Raw genomic sequence first — 15285 nt, forward strand, 5'->3', positions numbered from 1 at the left:
TAAAAATCTTTTCCAGTGAAATTCATATGACATATTTCAATAAAATGCAATGAATATTAAGAAAGAAATGAAAGACTAATAAATCTAGAGTTAGGTAAACTAAATCAAACAGATATATATGTATATATTTATATACATATTCGCTATATCAATATATAAATATTCAATATATATTACATATTCAATATATAAATATATACATATACATATTTGCTATAGTTTACCCATGTCTTGATTTGTTAGTCATGTAACACACACGTGTGAAAGACATTCTGTGATTTTAAATTACTAAATTATATTGAGGGAATGTAACAGGCAGGGATGTCTAATACTAAGTGTGTTTTCACTTGTATAGCATGATTTTAAAATACGATATTTATGTTATCTTCCTCCAGGTTTAAAGAAGTATCTGCAGAAATCCAGAGCACTTATTAAACTTCTTTGAGTTTTCTCAGGAAGATCAATACCTGTTGGAGAAATTTTACTAAGGTAAGTTCAAAATACCACTAATCTATTCTTTAGGGGCTTCCATTCTAGCTGCTGTAGTTAAGAACAAAGTGAGGTTCACTAAGTCAAGAAAATAGACAAATAGAAAACCATGCATCGCTTTTATTAATGATGCAGTTAATACTTGGGGATAACATTTCAGTGAGTGTGACAAAAATGAAATTCCTAACATTTAACTACAGCATTAGATAGATATATCCATCTAGGCCCAAGAACCAGGCATCGCTTTTATTAATGATGCAGTTAATATTTGGGGATAACATTTCAGTGAGTGTGGCAAAAATGAACTTCCTAACATTTAACTACAACATTAGATAGATTTACCCATCCAGGCCCAAGAAGTGCGTGGCAACTGCAGGCTCTCCCAACATGGCAGCCTGCCCTATGAAATTTCTAGTATGGAGTGGCAGACCTGAGTGTATCTTCTTTCAAGTAGCTCACTGTAAAGATGAAGGGGAAAAGAATGTGATTGACAAAAATCTTGCTTTGAAGTTCACCAATCAAATAAGCAATTCTACCGACCAAGAAGAAGGGAGAGAAAGGGGGATAAAGAGAGGCCAGAAGAGCTGCTATAATGGAGTTTCCTTCACATGGAAGAAAAAAAATTGAAATGAGGAATGAGTATTTTTTTCTGTTACCATTGAAGGATCGGAGAGACCTACCTAAAAGGAAAAAGGCTCTTTGGAGGTTGCATCAGGATTTTCTTAACCTAGCAGCACACTAAGATAATTTCTCCTGGGTAATGGAGGAAGCCACAGGACTGAGATTCTCCCTGCTTTAAGAAATATTCTAGGCAAAATTTTTCCCACCTTCCTATGTGAAGTCAGATATTTTCAGAATCACAATAGACATGCTGTCTGTGCTATCACAGAGCAGATGACTGTATAGTAGACTACTACCACTTATGTTTTTACTTATTTTTAAACAAAATAAAAACCCATTACAGATAGTAATTTTCAATTTTTGAGGCATACCATTAAGTTATTCTGTAAAGGGCAGGTGGAGGGAACAGTTTAGGTAGTAAAAGAGCTTAGTTAACTCCTCAGTGTACTTGTCTCAATGGGGATTTGAAACTCTAATTTAATAAACAACCTGTGTACATGGATTTATTTATTGGTAAAAATAAAACCAAGGAAATATAATGTATTAAAAATATAAAAAGGAATCGTAAGCTTGAAGAAAGTAAAATAATGGACTTGGTGCAAGACTATGAACCAAGCCAAGTACCTGTAGAAGGTAGCAGGATTGACTTGATATTCTCCATTAGATGCTGCCTCTATAATGAATGAACCCTGCTCCTTTCATATTTGTGTTTTATCATCTAAGATTGAAGGTCATTTCATTCCAAAAAAATGTTTGGTTTATTTTGATCATTTTATTTGTTCAAATTTTGATGATTTGTCCTTTTGACTAGACTGGAGCAGTAAAGGCAAAATAGTAATAATAATAATAACAATATTAATAATAAAAATAAATTAGACCATTGTGGCTTCTATAGAGAAAGAGCAAGCATCAGGATTGACTACACCACTGTAAATACATATTACAAGGAATAATTAAATACATATTATAAGGAATAATTAATAATTAAAAACAAAATAGGGTTACTATCTGGAAGGTAATATCTATACTTGATATTATTTGGCATAGATGAGTATAGCGACATTTGGAAATTGTTTATTATCAATGTTCTCAGGTATGTCTTTCAAGAATATCAAAGGTCTACTAGACTGATCAATATTTTTAATTTGACACTCAAAACTTATACCTCTGGAAGCTAATATGTAAGTTTAAATGTATGGTTAAATGTATAAAGGCTCTGATCCTGCCTGTGTTCACTTTGAAAGGAAGAGACTACACCTTGCTAGCAGGTTACTGCTGCTGTAGAGAATATAGACTTCTCCTCTCTAAAAGACGAGCCTGATTTCTGTCATCTTTCCCCTTAAGAATGGAATGGGAACACTTTAGATTTAAAATAAGCTGCTCCCTACCTTTAAACAAACAAAAAAAGGTAGCATAGTGTTGTAACTTGGTAATGAGTGGCAAAAACCATATGTGAACTAATGAAACCGTGAAGGAAGTAAAGTTAATCTAGTAATTGAGAAGATGATCTCAGGAAGGAACATGTAGAATGGACCAAGAGACATGCAGAGAGACGTTTCAGTATCTTGAAGAAAGACATAGAACTGCATGGGTTTCAGGAAGTATAATCACAAATGCCTACATTGAGGAACTTGCCTGCATGGCTACAATTGTCAGTGAAGTATGAATTCATGAAAAACAGGACAGATATGTAATTTATTGTCAGCTCTAGAATTTCAAGGTAGAGCATCCTTCTGCTAAGATTTCAGTCTGGATACTAAGTTATACTTAGATCCTGTGGAAAGTATAACCCATTAAGCAAAGGGACATCTAACCCTAGAAAATTAAAATACTGTGCTGAAACAAGAATGAGGAATAATAAGGAAATGGAAAGACTAGGATTGCTGTGAATGAACCAAATCCAAGAATCCTTTGCAAAACAACAATATTTAAAAAAGGAATAAAGTGGTCCTAAGTCAGTAGGATGTCCTGTTCCTAAATATATATATTCACACACAAACCCTAATTTAGGACCTTTACTGAAGACCCCAGAATTTCCCCAGATTAAGTTCAATAAAAGAGGTTTGCATCATTGAATTTTAGCAAACATTAGTTGAATAAATGATTAAATGATTAGATTAATTACGAATGTATGAGATTATTTTCCAAAATATACATTTGCTCATCTAATTTAGAATGAGTAAATCCTAGTTTTCTCCTTTTTCCCCATATTCCCACAGCCTTTATAACATTTTTATTACTATATTAGGGAACTAAATTTTTTAAAAACCAGGTAACTTAAGAGAAAGCTATATAGATCCCCAATAGGTCTATCCTAAAAAGTTTATCTCAGAAGTTCAAGGCTATCTGGTTTCCTGGCACCCATAAATCACAGCTTAACCAAATCACATCATAGTGAAAGCATTCTAAGTTTAATTTTGCCTTGAGATTTATGAAGCTTCTAATGATATTTACATTCATGCATTTGATAAATAAATGCATAACAAATTCTATAGAATGTTTGGATATTCAGAGAAATTTTCCAAGAACCCTTTGTGAAAATTTATTAAACTCCTAGAGATCAGAAAATATAACCATACATTTGATTAACTATCATAACTCTTCATTTTCTGTTGCCTGTAAGCATTGTCATGCAGATTTTTTGTCCTATCTGAATAGGGTTTGGCCATATCCCTACTGATGTTTACTTCTGTCTTCTTTTTGCTAGTAGAGGGACTGAGAATTATTGTCTTCCAAAGGGTCAGTAACTGATTAACTGGACAAAGCAACAGATAGGAACAAGTAAAGTTCCAAATAGCCTTGTCAGGTTTCTGATTCATTCACAAAAAGTAGACATCTACATGAGTAAGTTGTGGTGGCTGTTACTTTATGATTGACATTTTTATTGAGCAACAAATAGAGTTCTACTTATTTCTGAAAACATATCTATAAATTGAATTTCCACAATGTCTATAATGAGTTACATAATTTCAAGTGAAACAACATTATTGCCTCCAATCTCAAAAGAACTGAAAGAATATTTGCTATTATTACATCTGTGGGAATTTTTTGATAAAAAATGCATAGACTTTTTCCAGTTTGGGATGTCTCTGAAATTTGGCTGTATTGGTAGTGGCTAAAATAGTTATTAGATCTAACTCATAGAGTTCTTGCTAATAGAACAAACATGTCCACATTCCCATGATTCAGTCCTGGTTAACAAATCTGTACACTGTAAATCTAATGTAGCCCTACTCAGGGAGATTGTAAGCTCTATGGGATGCCTCCTCATTGCTCTTTAAATTTAAAACCAAATTAAAACATCCTGTAGTGGTAAGAGTTTAGAGAAAGATCATTTTTATAAATTGCTGTTCAGAGTATAGTTTAATATAACTCTTTCAGAGACCTATATGGTATGTGATTCAAATGTCTTTAAAATGTGCCACTTCCTTTTCTAATATTGCAAATAATTCAGTGGATAAATGAAGACATATCTACAGGCATGATCATTAGAGTATTGTAAGCAGTTGCAATATATTGGAAACAACTTAAAAAACTAAAAATAGAGTGCGTCATAGAGTTTATTGATATAATGAAACACTATACAGTGTTTCACAATGCTGCTGCTGCTGCTCTGAATGTATAGCTATGGGAATATATTTATAATATTAATTTTAAATTTCTGATTACAAGAAATTATGTAAATGTGACATCAATAATTTTATATATTACATGTATCAGGAATGTATACGTGTAGAAAAATATCTAGATAATAGTATTATTTGGGGGTAACATTTCCTTGTTTTAAAGCAAGAAATAGACATGTAAGTACATAAACTAGGAGAATAAAATAAATTACAAACTAAGCAAAAGCTATTTAAAGGATAAAAATGACCTCTTCCTCCTCTAAAACACACACACATGCACACACACATGCCACCCCTTTATAATCCATATTGGGTTTTTTAATTTTTTCATTTTTTCATTTTTTCCTGTCTGTGCAGTATTTTTTTTCAGCTTTGTTTAACTGACATAATAATTGCACATATTTTGGGAGTATATAGTGATATTGCAATACAGATAATATATATTGATTAGCATATTCATCACCTCATCCCTTTATTATTTCTTTGTGTTGAAGCATTCAATATCCTCTTTTTAGCTCTATGAAACTATATAGTATATTTTTGTTAACTAGAGTTGTCCGATAGTGATACAAGAAATTATTCCTTTCTAGCTTTAATTTTGTATCCTTTAACAAATCTCTCCCCATCTCTGTTTCCCCTACACTTCCCAGACTCTAGTATCTTCTGTTCTACTTTTTACTATTATGAGATAACTTTTTTTTAGCTTCTACATATGAGTGAGAACATGTGGTATTTAACTTTCCGTTCCTGGCTTATTTCACATAACATAATGTCCTCCAGTTCTATCGATAATGCTGCAAATGACAGGATTTCATTCTTTTTTATGGCTGAATAGTATTTTATTGAGTATATATACTGTATTTCGGTTATCCATTCATCTGTTTTTGGGTACCTGGGTTGAATCCATACCTTGGCTATTGCGAATAGTGCTGCAATAAGCAAGGGAATGTAGATGCTGATTTCCTCTCCTTTGGATAAATGCACAGTAATGTGATTGCTGGATCACATGGTAGTTCTGTTTGTAGTTTTTTGAGGAATGTTCATATTTTTCTTCATGGTGGCTGTACGTGTTTACATTTCCAACAGTGTATAAGAGTTCCCTTTTCTCTAGATCCTCATTAGCATTTGTTTTTTTGTTTTTCCTTTGCGATAATAGCCATCCTAACTGGGGTGATGATAACTCACTTCGGTTTTAATTGGCATTTCCCTGATGATTAGTGAGGTCGAACATTTTTTCATATATTTTTGGCCATTTGTATGCCTTCTGTTGAAAAATGTCTATTCGGATCGAGTCATTTTTTTAAAAATCAGATAGTTTGCTTTGTTTTTGTCTTCTGTTTTTTATTTATTTTTTATTCTTCGCTGTCAGGATGTTTGAGTTCTTTTTATATTCTAAGTATTAATCCTCTGTCAGATAAACAGTTTGCAACTTACTTCTCCCATTCTGTAGGTTGTCTTTTCATTCTGTTCATTGTTTTCTTGGCTGTGCAGAAGCTTTTAGTTTTATATAATCCCATTTATTTGTTTTTGTTTTTGTTGCCCATGCTGTTGAGGTCTTACTCATAAAATGTTTTCCCAGACCAATGTGCTAAAGAATTTCCCCACTATGAACAGGGTGCGGTGGCTCACACCTGTAATCCCAGTACTTTGGGAGGCCAAGGCGGGTGGATCACGAGGTCAGGAGATCAAGACCATCCTGGCTAACAGGAAAACCCCGTCTCTACTAAAAATACAAAAATACAAAAATACAAAAAAAAAAAAAAATAGCCGGGCGTGGTGGCAGGTGTCTGTAGTCCCAGCTACTCGGGAGACTGAGGCAGGAGAATGGCGTGAACCCAGGAGGCGGAGCGTGCAGTGAGCCGAGATCCCATTACTGTGCACTCCAACCTCGGCGACTAAGCGAGACTCCATGTCAAAAAAAAAAAAAAGGAATTTCCCCCCATGTTTTCTTTTAATTGTTTCATAGGTTTGGGGTCTTACATTTAGGGCTTTGATCCATTTGAGTAGATTTTTGTGTATTTAAAACTCTAGTTTTGTGCTTCTGCATATGGATATCCAGTTTACCTAGCACCATTTATTGAACAGACGGCCCTTCCTCCGACGTACGGTCTTGGCACCTTTGTCAAGAGTCAGTTGGCTATAGATATATGAATTAATTTCTGGGTTCTCTATTCTGTTCCCCTGGTCCTGTGAATTTATCATGTTTTCATGTTATCATGACTCCTCTGCCTTAATCTGTAACAGTGATAATAACTCTTGCCTGTTGTTGTAAGTCATAGAATTGAAGGGCTGCAACAGCCAGCAACATGGTAAAATGCCTGGGAGGAGGTGAGGAGTAAAAACTAACATAAACAAATCTGTTTGATCAATTACAAATAGGACAAAACAAAAAGAGTGTGAGATGTAATGTCCAGAGGTAGAAATTGACAAGAGACTTTGAGGATGGTGAAAGGGAAAGGCAATCATTTATTTGCCATTCACCAGTAAAGCTAAGACCACTTCTGGTGTGGTAGACATTTGGGTCTCAGTGAAAGGAGTGGATGAGTGGCAAAAATGATGGACTTAGACTTCTGCAAGCCTGTAAAGTGCAAAAGAGAGGGCACCTTGTCAGTGAAGGTATCAAGGTGTTGCCTGGGAGAGCTTGAGCCCTCATATAACTGCTGTCCAATCTCTGGAAGCAATTAAATGCTCAAATAAATGTCCTTCAACTTAAGCTGACTACATTTGCATCCAGATTGTTGACACTATCCTTCTGCTAGACTATTGGAACCATGACCACATTGTATTCATGGAGTAGTTAGTATCTGAGAGGTAAAGGAAAATCCTTTTGCAAGTAAGACTAAGGAACCCCTCAATAGCTCTGGATTCTCTTCAATTTGCCTTTCTTTTAGCATTCTTGGATAAAACTGGGTTGGTGCTGTGAAGGGTTGGGAATCCCTTTTTAAAAAGGTCTTGAAGGCATCTGTTCATGGAGGAGTTTACCTAACCCAGTCTACTTATCAATACCACTATCCTAAAAATAATGGCAGGTAATAATAAACGATGTGAATAAATTCCCATGTATATGGCTAGAACTAAGCTCCTTTACATGAATTATCTCCTGGAGTCACAGCACCCTTTTCACCTTTACTTCAAAGGAGGAAGACAAAAGCTAAATAACTTACTTGTTCAAGATCATTCAAATGGAAAGGAAGTAGAAATGGGATGGAAACCTAGGCAATATGATTCAAATCTTCTCAAGCATTGGTGGCTGTATTGTTTATTTATGGTTACTGTTATCGATTAAGGTAGCAATAATAATTCACAGAAACTGACAGAAAGTATAACCAAGCAAGATTTTCATGCAACTCAGAATTTAAATTTTTCAAACTTTTTTTTTTTAATATCAACAGAAGGGAGTTGGTGAGTTAGAACTCCATTGTTCATCTTGAGTTCTCTTCTTTGGCCTTAACCCAAGGAATAAATCTATGATAAATAACAAGACATAAGTGAACTCCATAGCTTTAAGACACTGAGACATACAAAACCATAAAGCACTATAATGTACATGAAAGGGGAAAATTATTATTATTATTATTATTTTTGAGACAGTCTCGCTCTGTTGCCAGGCTGGAGTGTGTGGCATGATTTCAGCTCACTGCAACTTCCACTACCAGGGTTCAAGCAATTCTCCTGCCTCAGCCTCCTAAGTAGCTGGGACTACAGGCACATGTTACCACGCCCAGCTAATTTTTGTATTTTTAGTAGAGACAGAGTTTCACCAAGTTGACCAGGATGGTCATGATCTCTTGACCTTGTGATTCACCCATCTCTGCCTCGCAAAGTGCTGGGATTACAGGTGTGAGCCACTGGGCCCAGTTGGAAAAGCACATTTTAAGTATGGTGCATTTGGCAAATGGCAACGTTTTGGAAAACAGAGGTGAAATAAAAATTACCTGCTAAATCTCAGCTATTATACAGCATATTTCATCTGAGAATACTTAAAAATAAAATGCCCAAGAAGACAAACTATTAAAACTTCTATTTGTATGTGATCTTACTTTCTCTGTGTGCTGAAAGATATTTTCTTTCCGTGTTGTCATTGTCCTCATTGAGCACTCACTCATTAAGTACATGTTTATTGAACATGTACATTATACCACAAAACTAGGCACTAGGGTTACCCAGGAGAATAAATGCTGTCTTCTGTGAAGGGAAAGAAAGACAGGCCCTGAGAGCTTAATATCTTAATAGTATGGTAGAGATAAGAGGAACAGATGCACATTAACATAAAGATATATACGCTTGCCCATATACGCATATGCTATCTTGCCACACTGCAGGAGAGAAATATCAATCACACTGAGGATATTAACAGAATGTCTGGGTGGCTTCCGCCTTGATCACAGAGGATTTTGTGGATGAGTTGAGTTTTGAAAAGTTTTGGAAAAATAAATCACAGGATAAAGTATGGTTGCACAGAATATATAGACGTTTTCTGTTTTGGCAGAGAGAATGACACTAAGGATCTAAGGAATCCTCAGTATCTTTAAAAACTATAATTTGAACTAAGAACCACCTCAGGTGAGCCATACAGTGTATCACATTCAGAATTAATGCATATGATTTTCAAAATATTTTCAAATGGACCCCAAACAAAACAAAACTCTTTGGATTCTTCTTTAGGACCCAGTCTTTGGAAATGAGATAATACATAGTTATTATGCTTAATTCTAATAAATAAAGTAAACCAAAGTCCTTTTAAAGGCTTTGACTTTAAATCAAACCAGCATAAAGTCAGCACTGAAAATTAGTTTTCAAACTTAATAAACATATTACTTCTCTCACCCTTGAATTCTTTATTGAGGAGGCGGGATGGTTGTTGTGAGTTAATGCATATAAGAGCGTAGCACAGTGTCTGTCACATAGTAAGTGCTCATTAAATGTAAGCTAGACTAGTGCTTCTTTTTGTTTCTTTAATAGAGATGACTGGAGGATACAGCACACAAATCATGCATGTACTGATTGATGCACAATGATAGAAAGTTCTGTTTTTGCTTCAATAAAATAGGTTTATTGATGTTACTATAGCCTATAAATCGTGGCAAGCAATGTGGTACAGTGATGAATAAGATAGACTGCTACCTGGAAGGGCATCAGAGTCTGTTAGGGCCCATTTTCAACTAACCACAATAGCTACCTGGGGGTTCTGATTCATTCCTTATTTACCTATAAATTCCTAAGAAATTCAGGGACCTCAAAAGCATTTTCCTTTCATAAGAAAGCATTTCAAAATGCCTCTAGCACATTGTTGTATTGAAGCATTGTTGTACTTTTGAAAATATGTTCCAATTTATAAAATACTTTTACCCTCTTCACAATATGATCTTCATGATTATTCATGAAGAATAGGGCTGCGGGAAATAAATGGAGAAGCAGGGGGATGATTGGAGGAAACTGATACTTCACGGACTTAAATGACTCTCCCAAGCTAACGGAGTTAGTGAGTAAGAACGCAGTACTTTCTTCTGCATTAGGTTGCCTCCATATAGGATGAGCAAGTCACCTGTTATTCCCCTGACTCCAGGTAGGGCCAGCAGGAGGGAAGAAAATGGGCCTTTGGCATGCTTCCCCAGAATTTTCAGCATCCCTCTTCAACCATCGTTTCCCTGCTCTAGTCAAATATATCTTCTTGCTGCTCCTGGGGGCCTGAGCAGCCATTAAGATCACACTTTTGGTAGGGCATGGGGGCTCTTGCCTGTAATTCCAGCATTTTGGGAGGTCGAGGAAGGTGGATCACTTAAGCTCAGAAGTTCGAGACCAGCCTGGGCTACATGGTGAAACTCCATCTCTACAAAAAATACAAAAAAATAGCTGGGTGTGGCAACACACACCTGCAGTCCCAGCTACTTGGGAGGTTGAGGTGGGAGGATCACTTGAGTTGTAGAGGTGGAGGTTGCAGTGAGCTGAGATCGTGCAATTGCACTCCAGAAACAGAGCAAGACTCTGTCTCAGAAAAATAAAAACACTTCTGCTCCTTTCTTCTCCATCCCATTCACTCAAAACTATTCTACCCTGTAATGATAATAACTGAAATGAAATAGGGTATACTCATATAATGCAATATTATTTGGCAATAAAATGGAATGAAATACTGATATGTGGTATGGCATACTTGAAAGCATTATGCTGAGTGAAAGAAGCCAGATACACAAGACCGCACATGGTATGATTCCATTTATATAAAATATTGAATATGAATATGATATGGATATAGATCTATATCAATCTGAATATACAATAAGCAAATCTATAGAAATAGAAAGTAGATTAGCGTTTACTGATGGCAGGGTGAGGGCTTGGGAATGACTGCTAATGGGTACAAAGTTTCTTTCTCGGATGATAAAATATTCTAAAATGACACTGTAATGATGGTTGCATAACTGTGAATATGCTACAGTACAGCCTGCATTGGTGTGAACAAACCATTAAGGGTGACTCTGGTGATGGCTCAGAAGGAGTGGAAGTGAGCTGTAAAGAAAGTTCCATACTTCTTAGAGAATACCTATATGATCATGAACAGAATGTTGATAGAAATATGGGTGGTACAGCCCATTCTGGTGATTCCTATGCATGTATATTTTATTGGCTCATGTAACCAGAGTAGCTTCAGGTATGATTAGATCTAGATGTTTAATACCTAATAAGCTGATACATGGAATCTATCACTCTTAATCTCATAGCTCTACTTCCCTCACTGCTGACATTTTTCTCAGGCTGGTTTTCGTATGTGGTGGCAATGAAATTCCCAAACTCCAGATTCACATTCCATCATTTTGGCCACCTCAGTGGATCAAGGGTTTCTCCCTTCTTATAGTCCATGGAAAAAAAAGTTTGTGGTTGGCTTGTCTTGAGTCATTTGCCCAGCAATTATGTTATCTGACAGTTTAAGGTATTTGTCCTCCTGCCTTTCTCTTATAAGGATCCTTATAATTACATTGGACTCACCAGATCATCCAGGATAATCTCCCATCTCAAAATATGTGACTTAACCATACCTGCAAGGTCCCTTTTGCCATGTACGAGACATAGCCACAGGTTCCAGAGATTCAAATATGGACATTTTTGGGGGGTTGAGGGGAGGCGTTATTCAATGTAACATATTTACAGTGCTATGAAGTGTTAACGCTGGATCTTTAATCCATGTTTCCCAAATTGAATATCAGTTTCTCTTCTACTTTATCACAACTGCATCATACATCAGTGGCCATGCATAAGCTTGGCTAGATTTCAGACACTCAGGGAAAAGAGAATTACACCTGCTATAGCAAACAACTGTATGTGTGTTGGGGGAGAATGCGTGATTGTTTTCTGAAACCACAGGAAGAGATGAGGGGGAAAAAGGTTCAGTTTCAGTGCCGTCACTCCACACTAGCAGTGCCTCCTTGGCTCTCTTTTTTGATTAATAAAGCAATAATGTAGATTTGCTTGTACCTCCTTTATTTGATAAATTCTGTTTCTAGCAAAAGAATACAAATTCCATCAGCAGGCAAATCACTTAATAGTTTTCAAATGACAACTATAATTCTTTCTCAGCTGTTCCTACATGTGCAAAGAGAAACAGAGAATTAAGGCAGTTGCATGAATAATTTGAACAATAAACCTCTATTGGCTCAATTATCTATTTCAACAAGCATCTGGAGATAAGTTTAATTTTGTGTTCTCTAACTTTTTTTAGTTTACTTTAACGTTTTTAGTCATTGCCTTATAATAAGCCATTTATTTCTTTTGTGTCCTAAATAAAATTTAACAAACATTTAATGAGCAACTAATATATGCCAGCAACTGTACTCATTTCGCTGATGGCTAAAAAGACAGAAAACAATGAATCTCATTCTCATGCAGTTTTCAGTTTCAACAGGAGAGATGATACTATTATACACATAACTATACAACATGGCAGAACAAAAATGACATTTGAAAGTATTTAGAGGGAGAAATATCATGCAGTTGGAAAGAATTAGGGGAAACTTCCCCTAGGAAAAGAATTTTAGAGGATGGATAGGCGTTTGCAAGGCAGAAGCTGGGTTAGAGAGTGTTGCAGTAGAGAGAGCTACACAGGCAAGGCGGCAGGACAACCCAGGACTAATCTTGGGAGCCTCAAGTATGTTGATATGCTGGGGAATAGGGAACGTGCAAATTTCTCCCAATCATTGAAAGAAAGAAAGGGACACTTTACGTCCAGTATTTAAAACTATCTGATTTACGCATCCCAACACCCTAGCAGTTTTCAGTAGGTTGGTGGGGAGGAGAGGATTAGTTCACGTCTGTAGACATTTTGATTGTCATAATGGGGGGTGAGGAGGTGGAGTGGGGAAGAGAGGATGCTACTGCCATCTGGTGGGTAGCGGCTAGGAATGCTGCTAAACAACCTACAGGACCTAGAGTATCTCCCCAAGCAAAAAAAAAAAAAAAAAAAAAAAAAAAAAAAAAAAAAAAAAAAAAAAAAAAACATAGATAGATAGATAGATGAATTGAAATAGCAATTGTGCCACAGATTTAAAAAAAAACATGATAAACTTGTGAGGTTGAACTATAATTTTCACTTATTTTATTGATGATGAATTGAGATCTTTTGAGATTTCATAGCAGGTTTTACCCAAGATCATTAAACAGTGAATGGCAGTACAAGCTTAGGGACGTGTTATAAAGGGTAATGAATAGGGATATCAGCATGTAGCTAATGAGAGTCTCTGAATGTGGGCGTGGCAATCATTGGAGCTACAGTGAAATGACAGTGCACATGAAGTGCTGAGCACAGCGCCTGGCACAGAGTAAGCACTCAATAAGTGGACCATGCTGTTTGCATGACAGCTGGTGCTTTTGGCTGTGTATTAGCCATGGGTGGGTTGGATTGGGGCAGGATGGGAAGAGTGCTCAGGGTCTGAACTGGAGTGAAAGCAGGTAGAGTGTAAAGGAAGGGACACATGCCATACACTTTGCCCATGGGAGAACAAAAGAACCTGGCAGATAAATGAATGTGGGGGTGTGTATCGAGGACAGTTTTGAAGGTGACTCTGGTTTTGAACATGAGAAACTAATTTTCACCTCACTACTATGAAGTGAGCAGCTGCTGTGTTAGGAATTATTAGACTTATTTAAAACAGGCAAATTGAGACACGGAAAGGGAAAGCAATTAGTTCAAGGTCACACCATATTTTGAGATTTCTTTTGACACTTTGGAAGAGAAAAAGGCTGACCTTTTTAAAGATACAGTAACTAAATTTTTATAGGACAGATAAGGACAAAATGACATTTTCCTTAATACACCTCCAAAAAGTAGTTTTAACATTAATGTTGCTATACATCTATATTGATGAAAACAACTTTAAACTCTAGTCAGGCAGTCTGGCTGAATGACACAGGTAGAGACACCAAGGAAGAGTTGCTCAAAGAGAATGGGCCAAAGTTCTGTTTTGTTGGTCACATTTGCTACATTATTAAGGGAGAGACAAAAAACAACCTGGTTGGTCAAGTGACCACATGTAGAAGTCAGAACCCATAGTAACGCCCAACTTGGTATGATACATTTGTTAATAATAGCAAATATGACTAATAATTGAGTGCTTATTGGATGCCAGCAACCGTGCTAACTATTCTTCTGCATTACTTCATATTAATCTTTGTAATTCTGTAGAACAGGTGTAACCAGTTATTGATGAGGTCTCTGAGGGTTAGAGAGGTTAAATAACTTACCAAAGTCACACAGCTAGGACATAAGGGAGACAATACTCAAACTTCTGGTGCTGGGCTTAAGAGCCCAGACTTTTATCCAATGTTATCTATGTATGGCTAGAAGTTAAGAACATACATTCTTCCTTTTTTCATATTTGACAAATGTAAATAAAACTGGATACAGTCATTCAATTAAGACCTCCTTAGGAGTGACCCGAGAATATTTCCAACAGAAACAGCATGTTGCCTTCTCAAATCTCTACCTCTACGTCTTATCAATATTAAGCAGTTGATTTCCAGATCTACTCCTTAGGAGTGACCCGAGAATATTTCCAACAGAAACAGCATGTTGCCTTCTCAAATCTCTACCTCTACGTCTTATCAATATTATACAGTTGATTTCCAGATCTAACTTTTACCATTTTAGCTATTCATTCAAAAATTTGAATCCTGCACTTGCTCTGTGCTTGCTGCCATTCTGTGAGTGGAGTATATGCCATGAACAGGAAAGTAAGGTCTGTACTCTCATGGACCACACATTTCAGCAGAGGTAGACAACTCCACCCATAAAAACAGACATCAGATAAGGGCTCTGCAGAAAATTTAAATGTTTCAAGAGACATGGGGTAGCTACTTGAGTTGCTTGAGAGGGATGACCTCTCTTAGAAGATCAAAAAGATCAGTGCCCGCAAAGAGCAGAGGGGAATGTCCTAGGCAGAGAAAACAGCTAGGGCCACGGCCCTATTCGAGCACCAGAAGAATGTCCATATGCCTGGAGAGGCCAGTGCAAGGGCAGGAAATGTGGGATAAGGTTGATGCCTATAATCCCAGCACT

General features: G+C 36.4%; 1 protein-coding gene across 2 annotated transcripts in view; it reads left to right on the forward strand.

Moving 5' to 3' along the window:
- Positions 1-15285, forward strand: part of LRRC4C (leucine rich repeat containing 4C) — a 1423056-nt gene that overhangs the window by 1211380 nt on the left and 196391 nt on the right. For both annotated transcript variants that reach the window (XM_011973445.1, XM_011973444.1), the window contains one exon: positions 396-489. The gene's annotated coding sequence lies outside the window, so the exon portion shown is untranslated. The remainder of the gene's footprint in view (positions 1-395; positions 490-15285) is intronic.

The sequence above is a fragment of the Mandrillus leucophaeus genome, unplaced genomic scaffold (assembly GCF_000951045.1).
Source record: "Mandrillus leucophaeus isolate KB7577 unplaced genomic scaffold, Mleu.le_1.0 Scaffold138, whole genome shotgun sequence".
NCBI lineage: Eukaryota > Metazoa > Chordata > Mammalia > Primates > Cercopithecidae > Mandrillus > Mandrillus leucophaeus.